This window comes from Bos grunniens, chromosome 9 (genome assembly GCF_055505025.1).
Source record: "Bos grunniens cultivar Pamir isolate PY7600 chromosome 9, Bosgru_T2T1.0, whole genome shotgun sequence".
NCBI classification, from domain to species: domain Eukaryota; kingdom Metazoa; phylum Chordata; class Mammalia; order Artiodactyla; family Bovidae; genus Bos; species Bos grunniens.
Genome location: NC_141173.1, coordinates 38,478,404 through 38,491,597, shown reverse-complemented (window position 1 = coordinate 38,491,597; position 13,194 = coordinate 38,478,404). Strand labels below are relative to the sequence as shown.

General features: G+C 36.8%; 1 long non-coding RNA gene across 1 annotated transcript in view; it reads left to right on the top strand.

Annotated features, from left to right (window-relative positions):
• Positions 1-469, top strand: part of LOC147365813 (uncharacterized) — a 277,541-nt gene extending 277,072 nt beyond the window's left edge. The window contains exon 4 of the long non-coding RNA XR_015132807.1: positions 11-469. This is a non-coding gene — a long non-coding RNA (uncharacterized LOC147365813). The remainder of the gene's footprint in view (positions 1-10) is intronic.
• The last annotated feature ends 12,725 nt before the right edge of the window (positions 470-13,194 follow it).

Here is a 13,194-nt window from a genome sequence, read left to right as displayed (position 1 = left end):
TTTAACCCAGGAAAAGACATCCATCAGAACCTGATGGAAGTGTTCCAGAACATATGTGAAGAAGCGGATCAGAGTAACATAATGGGTGGACTGTGATGAATGCTATAATGTGCCGTCCAGATTCTTTTACAATGAGTATTTGCCAGCCTCTGGGAGTGCTGCTGGCAAATAGCCTTTAGATGTCAACCGTTTTAAGAATTGACTCAGCTGGAGAGAGCTCCTTTAACCAAAATTTCACCCCTTCCTAGGGCTGAACACATCAAATGATTGATCAATGTTAGAGTACAAAATCCTGGCTTGGTTCAATGTGAACTATTCTAGACCCAAAGCTCCCCAAAGGATCTTCCAAGATGGTAATTGAGACTGGATTCCTGCTTAATTTCTCCTTCTTTCCAATCCCTATTTCTTTTCTTCCCTCCCATGGCTATTAATCTCAAAGCTATCTTTAATAAACATCCTACATGCTAAATTCTGTCTCTGAATCAGCTTATTTTAAGAGTTATATCTCTAAAAACATTCTAGTTAATATTTTATATACCTATAGACAATTTTTATCTATGTCCACTCAGATATTTACTTTTTTACTTGCTCTTATTATTTCCATATTTCCTTCTGACTTTATTAATTTTTTTTGGCCTGAAGAACACTTCTTAAGTATATCTTTTGATAAAAGTATGTCAGTGACAATTTTTTTTCAGAATTTTTTTGGTTTGTTGGTTTAAATGTTCTAGTACAGTTTAATTTTGGAAAAGTATTCTCACAAGACACAGAGTTCTTGACTATTCTTTCAGCACACTCAAGATATCACTTTATAAGACTTACATCTTTATATTAAGAAAGCAGTTGTCAAAGTAATTATTGATCATTTGATTAAAACCTGTCCTTTGCCTTATATTTTAAGCAGTTTTACATTATGTTTTTGAATCTATAGTTTAATTTTTAAATTAACTTTAAACATTCTCTATCATTACTTCTTTGAAAATAGCTTCTCCTCAATTCTCTCTTCCTCCTAGGTCTCCCAATACACATATTTAAGACTTTGTCTTTTCCTTTTATCTTCTGTCTTTTCTTTACTTGTCTCTCTGCTTCATTTTGGGTATTTTGTTTTGAGTCTTGTCACTAACTAATTCCTTCTTCCACTGTGTCTAATCAGTTATCAAACTCATCCACTTAATTACTAATAATTGTTGTTTACACTTGTTCACTTCTAGAATTATTAGTTTTTTAATATAATTTCAATTTTTTTTTCTAGAATTCTCTTTTTGTCCTTTCATTTTTTGAACATATCAAGCATGATTATTTTAACATTTGGATCTAATAATTTCATTATCTATGTAACCTATGGGTCTATTTCTATTGTCTTTTTATCTCCATAAATTTGCAATCATATTGTTTTACCTCCTTTCTTGTCAGGTAATTTCTGAATTAATTACCACAAATTGCATATAAAAGTTTGTAAATTTTATTTGAGACTATCACAATGTCACAATGTCTTTTTTCAGGAAAGATAAATGTTTACTTTGCACAGACAAGTAGAGATACTAGCTGTCTTTAATTCAATTTCAAAGATTGAGTTTATTACCTGGAAATCTTTTTCTCTGAATGCCTATTTACTTTTGTTCAACATTAATTCTAGAACTTATTCCTTTAGAATTCTGATCTCACACCTAGGGTTCTAATTACTAGGGTTCTAAATTCTTGATGATTTTACAATCTTATTTCTGTTGCTCTGACTCCATAAGATTGTTAAAGCTCTCACCTAAGCTGGAATGGGCAGATAGATGTTCCTAGGGAAAAACCATTTCCCAAGGCTGGGCTCAACCCTCTGGGTTTGATTCCTCTTGTAAATCTTGGCCCCTAAATATTCATTACATTGTTAGCAGTTTGCTAATCTCAAGCAAGTTAAAGAAAAATGTTATATCCAGTTTTTCCAGTTGTTTTCAGAGATTTGGTCTGATTACCTGGGCTGCCATTACCAGATCCAAGAGTCCAGTAATTATAACTTATTAAACAGACTTTCTAACATTATTCAAGATTCTGTTCTGTTCATTCATTTTTACATTTATTTCCATTTATTTTTATCCGTATGACTCTCTCCTGCAATTTAAGTTGCCTGGCCACAGCTAATGATATAGGAATATATAGATCATTTCCTGACACATTAGTTGCTACAATTTAATTAGAAGATAAACATCCTAACTTAAGCCTTTCTCCGGTTTTACAAATAAGGGTGAAAATGTGAAAAGACATAAAAGATGTTTCTGATTCAATAAAAATCTTAAAGGAACAATACTTAGTCAGATGATCACTACCCACCCTTCATATTCTGATCTTAAAAGTACTAAGGCCTCAAAGCCTAGGTAAGAATGAGACATTTATTTAGATGCTGTTTGTATATTATACACAGCCTACTTATATAGTCTAGTGTCTTAGGTTGAGATTACCAAAATTATATACTGAGATGAGGAATAATGCTATGACCAACCTAGACAGCATATTAAAAAGAAGAGACATTACTTTGTCAACAAAGGTCCGTATAGTCAAAGCTATGGTTTTTCCAGTAGAAATGTATGGATGTAAGAGTTGGAGTATAAAGAAGGCTGAGAGCTGAAGAACCGATGCTTTCGAACTGTGATATTGGAGAATACTCTTGAGAGTCCCTTGGACTGCAAGGAGATCCAACCAGTCAGTCCTAAAGGAAATCAGTCCTGAATATTCATTGGAAGGACTGATGCTAAAGGTGAAACTCCAATACTTTGTCCACCTGGTGCAAAGAATGGACACATTGGATAAGACCCTATGCTGGGAAAGATCGAAGGCAGGAGGAGAAGGGGATGACAGAGGATGAGATGGTTGGATGGCATCACTGACTCAATGCGGATGAGTTTGAGCAAGCTCCAGGAGCTGGTGATAAACAGAAAAGCTTGGCATGAGGCATGCAGTCCATGGGGTCTTAAAGAGTTGGACATGACTGAGTGACCGAACTAAACTGAACTGAATGTTAAGAAATGTTCTAAGGAAATAACAGTAAAGAATTCCCCAATTCTGGGCATAAAAGAGGGGAACCACTCTGGGGTATAAAATTTAACAAAGTCCCATCAAGAGGGTAATTCTGGCTTGGTCTTCCAGGGAATTGTGAAAGAAATGGAAGTCACATTTGAATTATATATATCAAAAGGGAATTTCCAAATGCCAAAGGAGACAAGGTAGCTGAAGACAAAAAGGAGAGCCAGATGGGAGGAGGAGGAGATATAAGGAAAATAAACACACCCTCAAGTAAACATTCCCTATTTTTTTTTCTTACTAAAAGTCTTGACAATAACTCTTAAGTGCTGTTGCAAACATGTTTATAAAAACTTTTGTTAAAGGTATCAGAAATATGCTAGACTGGTTCCCAAATATCATCTCAGAGGCTGTGCTATTATGTCATCCTTTTGGGCATTTTCCCCTCATTTGTCTTTTTAAGCACTAACTGTTGCTCTTCAAATAATCAACAATACATTGCTTTTCTGGGTTTTCTTAATAAACATTGACAACTAAAAATTGTGATATTTTCTGAGCAGCACAGTTATGTAGTACTGTGGTAACAATGTTAGTATATTTGTGCAATTTTCAAGAAAAAGCCAGACTGCAGTGGCAGGAACCCTAAATCAGATGTTTATAAATAAATTCAAAAGCTACTGAAGTAATCTTCATTAAGTTTTCCCCATCTAGTGAAAACAATTAACACTGATTTCTCATTGCAACATCAATTAATTAATTAATTAGAACTTACCATGCTTATATCGGAGAAGGTGATGGCATCCCACTCCAGTACTCTTGCCTGGAAAATCCCATGGACGGAGGAGCCTGGTAGGCTACAGTCTATGAGGTTGCGAAGAGTCAGACATGACTGAGTGACTTTACTTTAACTTTTCACTTTCACGCATTGGAGAAGGAAATAGCAATCCACTCCAGTGTTCTTGCCTGGAGAATCCCAGGAACGGGGGAGCCTGGTGGGCTGCCGTCTATGGGGTCACACAGAGTTGGACACAACTGAAGCAACTTAGCAGCAGCAGCATGCTTATATATTTTCAGTTGGAGTTTCAGGTTAAATAAAGAACTTTTAAGTTTTTGTTGGTGGATGTTTTACATGTATGAATGTTGAGAAACTATAAATATTAATTACATAGCTTTACCCTTTAAAATTCTAACTAAAATTTTTATCAGCTTTATTCCTGGTAAGGCTGGCCTGAACAATCTGGCTTAAATATGGGGGAAAAAATCTGATTTTTTGATGCCTCTGTACTTGAAATAACCCACAAGAGGGAGAATTTTTGTCAACAAAACAGATATTCCTTTTTTATATATGTATTCAGTTCAGTTCAGTCGCTTATTCGTGTCCTACTCCTTGAGACCCCATGAACTGTCCATCACTAACTCCCGGAGTTCACCCAAACCCATGTCCATCGAATTGGTGATGCCATCCAGCCATCTCATCCTCTGTCATCCCCTTCTCCTCTTGCCCCCAATCCCTCCCAGCATCAGAGTCTTTTCCAATGAGTCAACTCTTCCCATGAGGTGGCCAAAGTATTGGAGTTTCAGCTTTAGCATCATTCCTTCCAAAGAACACCCAGGACTGATCTCCTTTAGGATGGACTGGTTGGATCTCCTTGCAGTCCAAGGGACTCTCGAGAGTCTTCTCGAGAAGAACACCACAGTTCAAAAGCATCAGTTCTCTGGTGCTCAGCTTTCTTTACAGTCCAACTCTGACATCCATACATGACCACTGGAAAAACCATAGCCTTGACTAGACTGACCTTTGTTGGCAAAGTAATGTCTCTGCTTTTTAATATGCTGTCTAGGTTGGTTGTAATTTTCCTTTCAAGGAGTAAGCATCTTTTAATTTAATGGCTGCAATCACCATCTGCAGTGATTTTGGAGCCCAAAAATACAAAGTCAGCCACTGTTTCCATTGTTTCCCCATCTATTTCCTATGAAGTGAAGGGACCAGATGCCATGATCTTCGTTTTCTGAATGTTGAGCTTTAAGCCAACTTTTTCACTCTCCTCTTTCACTTTCATCAAGAGGCTCTTTAGTTCTTCACTTTCTGCCATAAGGGTGGTGTCATCTGCATATCTGAGGTTATTGATATTTCTCCTGGTAACCTTGATTACAGCTTGTGTTTCTTCCAGCCCAGAATTTCTCATGATGTACTCTGCATATAAGTTAAATAAGCAGGGCGACAATATAGAGCCTTGACGTATTCCTTTTCCTATTTGGAATCAGTCTGTTGTTCCATGTCCAGTTCTGTTTTTTCCTGACCTGCATACAGGTTTCTCAAGAGACAGGTCAGGTGGTCTGGTATTCCTATGTCTTTCAGAATTTTCCACAGTTTATTGTGAACCACACAGTCATATATATTATTTTTGAGAATATTTTCTATCATAGATTATTACAAGATATTGACTATAGTTCCCTGTGCTATACAGTAAACCTTTGTTGCTTATTGCATATCTATTTTTTAATTAGAAATCTAGTATTCTATTCATACTAAGTCAAACAAAGTGGAATCAAAATGCCATATATTTTTATTTAGGCAAAAATTCATCAGTTTTCTAAAATATATATATATATATATATATATATATATATATATATATATATATATAAAATACGGACTATTTATATATATGTATACAAAATCTTTTCTACTACACTTGTTAAAGGCCTGAGACAGAACATCATAAAAAAGAGATGGAGAAATTGGAAAACAAACTCAATTAAATGAGAGCACTGAATTTGAAAAAGAAAAAGTGAAACAAGCTATATAAAAGGTCATCATATAGTTAGTTGTTGTTAAACATGGCTGGCTCATTAGAAACATATATGGAACTTTGGAGGAAAAAATGCAGATATTCTGATCCTGTATCCCTACCTCATGTGCAAGGAACCTAGACAGCTGGAGAGGGTGAGAAGGCCTATAGATCCAGAAGTGGTAGGCATGCCTGGATACAGAAACACTTTATTGGCAAGAAAACATCTGGAGTTAAACAAAGGTTTCTTTCCATCTTTCAGTTGCATGAATCAGGTCAACTACTTTTCTTCTTCTGGGGGCAAAGCGAGTAAAAATAGCATGCTCATGTTCCATTTTTAAATGATGCACTGCCTTGCTTTATGGGCCAAGACAGGAGAGTGGAGACTAGACCTCCCTTCACTAAGAATTGTCACTGCACTAGTTGCCTCCTAAGAGTTTGTGATATCCTGAGAGAATGGATTCTATCACAGTCTACAGGAAGAGCATTTCCGAGAATAGCCTGAAAGGAATCTCCTTGGGGACAGAGGTCTTGTCTTAAGTAGCTGATTTAACCCGTAGTGCTTTGGGCAAAGCAGAGGCTCAATAAGAAACAATCATGAATTTTGGTTTGCTTTGTTCAATCTTGCTGAGGGCCATGGGATTTAAATGTAAATCTCTTAACATTTAACTGCCAGGAGAGAAAAAACAGGGAATCAGAAAACCATTCTGGTTTCCAATCTCAAACTTAAACGCTAGGTACGGGAAAGGTACCAGGAAAAACCCACTGGTGGCACTGTGGAGTCAGGCAACTCCTGAACAACGTTGGCAATCAATCAATTGATGTCCACCCACAAACTCAAGGCAGCAGTTTCCTTTGGTGGGATGATATGTAGATAAAATTCTAAATGAAAGCTCTAGTTATTTGTAATCAAAAAACCTGTGTAATTGGTCTCAAAGTACCATATATTATTTTGTGGGTTAAAATAAGTGCCTAAGACATGTGTGTGCACATATACACACACTCTCAAAGCAAATGCCAGTGTACACATTCCTATATTCTCTGACTACTCATCACCCTCACCAAGGTCATCCTACCTTACAGAAAAAAAAATGGTTAATTTTATAATTTTGTCTAAAGTTATATAATTAGAAGGAGATGGCAAGGCTGTACTTTTAAGCGTGTTTCATTGAAAACACAAGTGTTAAGACAAAATACTCATCCAAGTAAAAATGAATGATGTTTACTCTTTTAGAAATATATCAACCCAAAGCAAACTGCAAGGCTTGTTTTTCTAAGACCAATCAGCTGGTTAGTTTTGGGTTTTACTTTTCCTCTCTTTAACTTAATCTTTACAGCTTCACAGAATCCTTATTTTCCAGTCATTCTTTGGTGTTAATAATAGCAGGATGTATAGATTTATGTGTTGAGATATAGTACTTTCATGAGGGAATCTCTATGCTTTAGCATTTTGTCTTTTTAACCCTAGCATTCTCAGCAAGCAAAATAGTGTGAAAAAAAAAAAAAAAACAGTTAAGAATACACAAACTTTTAGTCACTGACAGTATTCGAACACCATTTAAAAATAAAAAAAATTCAATTCAGGGTTAATAAACCATCCTCTAGAAATACCTTCCACACTCTCCAAATACATTCGACTAGTAACAACCATGATTAGTGTAACAGGGACTCTTGTCTTAGTTTTGTTTTGGCTAATTTCTGGAAAACATCCACCATCAAAGACACTTCTGTATTTTTAATTTATGTTCAGAAAAGAGGGAAAAACACACAGTGCTCAGATTGGCCATGTTTTTAATTTATGAATATCTAAAGCATGTGAACAAGACATTACTGGATTATAATTTTGTTTTTTAAATGGCCACACCAACAGAAAACCACCTCAATGATATGAATATTTAACCGTCACTGATTTTTTAAAAATTAACCTCCCTGCCATTATGCTGAAGGGTCACAATCATCAATCTGCTAAAATGTTGGCACTTCCAAGTGCATCACATAAAGCTGTGTCCAGGCAGCCCTGAAGCCTGCCATCCTTCCACAAGCCTCAGGTGAACTGGATGTCCCAGCTGGTGGTGCTTCCTTTGGCCTTTCTGGTTCTATTCTTCCTCTGTCTTCCTCTTGCTCCCACTTTGATCGGAAACTACTTTTTCATTCCTCTCCTTTTTAGGCTTTATTAATGAAGTTCTGCTTCATTTTATAGTGCAAACAACTATTTTGTATAAAAAGTCCAAATAAACAGCGAAAAATTTGGATGGTAGTCTACAGAATAAAAGGGCAAATACTTTGGGAATATCAGATGCTTAATACAAGATGTAACAACTTAAGACTTAAAGTTTAGATTTTTACTTTTATTACATTATTAAAGGACTATTCATCATGGATCATATTAATATTCAAAATTAATAACATAGACATAGAAAGCAACATGTCTCATATGTCTTAGAGGACTGATCATAAACAAAGCAAAGGGTATGTTGCTATTAAAAATGAGATTTATTTTAAACAATACAGCAGTACAGCAACAATTTACCATGATAAAAAATGAAATTATAATCAAACTCAATCAATAGAAGAATTACATTGGAAAGTATTACTGGTTGAATTGGGTCCCCGCCTCCCAAACTTATAATGTTGAAGCCCTAACCCCCAGTACTTAGAATGTTACTATATTAGATATAGGGACTTTAAAGAGATAATTAAATTCAAACGGGATCATTAGGGTGGGCCCTATTCCAGTAGGACTGATTTCCTTATAAGAAAGGAGGTTCGAGCACAGGGACACAGACAACATAGATAGAGGGACAACTCAGCGAGAAGGCGGCCATCTGCCAGACAAGGAGAGAGGTCTCAGAAGGAAACAAACCCACCAACACCTTGATCTCAGACTGCTAGCTTCCAGACTTACGCAAAAACAATTTGCTGTTGTTTAAGCATCCCAGTCTGTAGTATTCTATTGAGGTAGCTCCTGAAAACTCATGTACAGGTAATGTGTGAGTTTATCTTTCAGGGGAAGGTTTTAGTTGAAAAGGACATAAAGTGAGTTTCATTTTCTTTCCTTTAGGCCTAAAGTGCTTAATAAGATAAACTCTACTCTTTAAAATATCAAGATGTCTTTCAAAGTTCCCATGGGAAAGATTATTTATTTCTGCCCATAATTTTTACTCACTTTAGAAAATAGATTTTTTTAGCATTCTAGCATTTGCTTTTGACTATCCAAATAGGATTTAAAGAGTGTTAACAAAACGAAAGAAGATTACTCATTACAGAGTGAGCCAAAAAAAAGGTGGGTGGGGAGCAGGATGAAGGACAAAAAGTGTGCAGTGAGCAGATTGAGTCAGCTCCTGTTTCTGATGCAAGGGTTCAGGTTCATGCGGAAGGGTAACCAGAGTCTTTGGTAATTCCCAGAGGTCCTGTGGCTGCTCAGGGGATGGCCAAGGTCCAGGGTGTGACTCACATACTACATCATGCTGATTAGCACTTTTACACTTGGATTTGTAATCCAAACAGTACTTGCCAGTTGACGTTTTTGAGCTAGGGAAATACCAGAGGTTGCTCTCTGAACGATTTTTTTTTCAATCATTCCCTAAATTTGAGTTTGTTTTGGTTCTTATTTTTCTATGTAAGGTATAGGCTCCACCGTAAGAAAACAAACAACAATAATCTCTGCCATCTGAATTTTATCCAAAATTTTACTAAAGATAAGAGAGTCTTTCAATAATAAAATAATACATATGTAATGGACTCTAAGGGTAATGTAAAGCTGCCCAGTTTAAATTATACTCTATTTGACTTGATACTAAATAATATCTGTTTTGAGCACATAAAATAGGGAGTTAATATATATAAATGCAGAATTTAAGTCCTTCTGACTTAAATATCTTTTGGTAAATCAAATATATCTTTCTAAAAGTTATTAATTATTATTATTTAGTTCAATATTCACAGGACTTAGCCACTCAGCAAAATGTCATTACTTTTGTCACAAAGTATAGCAATACATTTTTATTTTATCCATAAAATGGAATTTGATCTCCTGAGAGACTGTGTCCTATGTTGGAAGCTGCATTCAAATTGAATTCCCCTGAATCTAGGCACTGAGTCACTCCTGGCTGAGTATCCTTGAACTTTACTGAGCAGCAACGCAATGCATAGCGTTACAGCACAGAGGACTCACTGCCTCTAATTGGATGTTCTGCAATTGATGTTACTTAAATTCTCCCTAAATTTCGAAATTACTTCTCTACTCAGACCTTCTGTCATTTTATCCATGGTGTGCCTGTATTCTTGCTGGAATAGATTCACTGTATCAGCAAAAGCATTACCCTTTTGATAATGTTAATCTAAGCACATCTGGCATCTGCATTTACATTAGAGCATATTCACAATTGCCAATTAGAGCACGTTTCTACCTCCAGGGTGGTCAATATTGGCAGGCTCATAGTGTTCAATCCCAGATTAACACTGGCAGACCTTTAATTTCCTGCCTAAACAACCATACATGTACTGAATGGTTTTGTGATCTTTCTAGAGCTACTGAGACATTTAAGAAACGTTTTCCATGTTGTATTCTCTGTTTTTTCCTGTCCACTAGGCTTTTACAAATGTCTAAACTCTTGTTCTTAATATTTCCTACAATTAATTCCACAGAGGTATTCAACACAAGTCTACCATCCAGTGTACCACCCTGTGTTTATTCAAATAGATTCTCTCCTCTCACAACAAAAAAATAGTCCCAAGAAACTAACGGCTAAAAAAAGTAAGGCTGAAACTTCAGTTACCTCAGGAAAAGTCAGAATGCTATGACACTGTAAACCAGGGTTGTCGTTGGCCTTTCTGCTTTGCACCTGATGCCTAGAATTGACAACTGGTCTCCACATATGCTTGACAGGTCACTGGTGGGTAACCTTCCGAGAGGTATTATGGCACTTCTGTCTCTCAGGAAGCAGTTATTTAATTACTCTTTGAGGAAACTCAGATGTCCTCATGGAGAAATAGCACTGTGGCTCAAGTATGAGATAAACTTTTTCTGAAACTGCCTGTCCCGAAAAATCAACTGTTGCAAAGAGAATGTGTGTGTCTTTTTTTGTATTTCTTAAACTAGAAATCATTTGTTCCCCAGATTTCCTCCTAAAATCCTTTGGCTATTCAGGAAGGCCTTGGCATTGTAGGCCTCTGAAGATCACCACAGACTGCTGCTGACAGCATCCTCTTGCATCTGCCTTGCCTGACACACTTATGTTAAGTGCCCCATGCATAGGTCAGATGATATGCTGCTACTGCTGCTAAGCCGCTTCAGTCGTGTCTGACTCTGTGTGACCCCGTAGGCGGCAGCCTACCAGGCTCCCCCGTCCCTGGGATTCTCCAGGCAAGAACACTGGAGTGGATTGCCATTTCCTTCTCCAATGCATGAAAGTGAAAAGTGAAAGTGAAGTCGCTCAGTCGTGTCCAACTCTAGCAATCCCATGGACTGCAGCCTACCAGGTTCCTCCGTCCATGAGATTTTCTAGGCAAAAGTACTGGAGTGGGGTGCCATTGCCTTCTCCAGTCAGATGACATGCCCCTATCTAATAAGACAGTTACTTTTGAAAGCATAGGAGATCCCACTTTTACTAGCTGAAAACACTGACTTGCCTTTAACTATAGAGCAGAAATAACCTCTGTCTGAATCCACACAAAGGCAGTAACTTTTGTGTTTCTGACAGGCCTTCAGCCTCATTGCTATGGTATTAACTGGGATACTGTGGCAACCATAAACCAAATACTAACTATAATTCTCTCTGAAAACAGCTGCCATGGAGCTGATATTTTCCTTAGACATCAGAGCAAGGGCATTTCAAGGAAAACTCAACATTCTTGGCACAGTAGAGCTTATTCAACTAAAATGCCTTACACAAACTATTTGCATGCATGAAAAAAACTCCTATAAATGTTAATAAATATTATTGTAAATGACTCAAGCCCTGAAAAATGGCATAATTTTTTATTGAGATATGGTTGATGGAAAAAATGATATAATTTTATATGACTTATATTACATACCGAAGGCTATGGTAACTATAAAGGGCCCATAGCTTATATGAAATATTTTAAAAATTTATGATGTAAAACTAATTGACCATGATCATATCTGCTGGATCACTCAGCCGAAAGTATAAAGGAAAGAATACCAGCCTTGAAATCAGGACCCCTGGAATATGGTGCTGACTCTGATTTACAACTGTGTTGTGTTAGGCCGATACAACTGGTAAGCTACTTTTTTTTATGGGAGAGGGGGGCAGTTTCCACTGTGATGCTAGTGCTCCAAGTCAAAAATTCTCATCCAGCCTCTTGGGAAAAAGGGCAGCTTGCTGATCTGGGTTGCTGGAGCTACAGATTATGCTCTGAGTGCCATTCAGTGGATGTCTGTTAAAGGGATAGTTCAGAAAAATGTAAATGTGCAGTTAATATTCACAAAGATAGGTGAGGCAATATTGCATTCATGTGAGAAAAACTGAGGTTCAATAAAAATCCATGAGGTCAGGAGTTCTTAGTATTAAAAGTGACAGTTGAGATAAAACTTTCTAAGGGCTGGAAAATAAAACTGAAAAGATAGCTTAGACAAGTATTTAAATAAATAGAGGGGAAAATGGATAAAAATTTAAGAGATATCAAGCATTGATATAGAAGGTGCAATATTCAATAATAGGGAATCAGGGGAGAAAAGAGATAACTGAAAGTCAAAAAGGAAAAGATGAGTAATTAGTGGAACTTGAGAAGGAAAGTTTTCAGGCTCATGTTACTAAGTCTCAACGGGATGAAGGAAGATATGAATCTTCATAAAATTCTACTAAATATAAGGAGAAGATTCTTGAAGTTTCTGGTTGAAAAAAAAAAGATTATCTGCAAAGAAAGAAGTGCCAGAAGAACATGAGACCTCATTAGCAATGCTTTGATGAAAGAAGAAAATTAAAATGAAAAGCAATGTCTTAAACTTCCAAGGGAAAGTTGTATAGAACCTAAAGGTTATATATTATATTCCCAGCTAAACTACATAATCAAGCATAAGGACCAGGTGAAAACATTTTCAGGCACATAAGTACTTGGAAAATTTATGTGATATATGCTGTTCCTGGAACAGTTCCAGAGGTCATTCCAGGCAAACCATACATTTAAGAGAGTAGAGTGGGAATTCCCTGGTGGCCCAGTGGTTAAGATTCCACTTTGCAATGCAAAGGATGTGGGTTTGATCCCTGGTCAGGGAGCTAAGATCCCATGTGCTGTGGAGTAACTAAGCCCATGCACCACAACTAAAGAGTCCTTGCACCACAACAAGAGAAACCGCATGCCACAACTAAGACCCAACCCAACCAAATTGTGTGTGTGTGTGTGTGTGAAAGTCGCTCAGGCTCAGTCGTGTCCG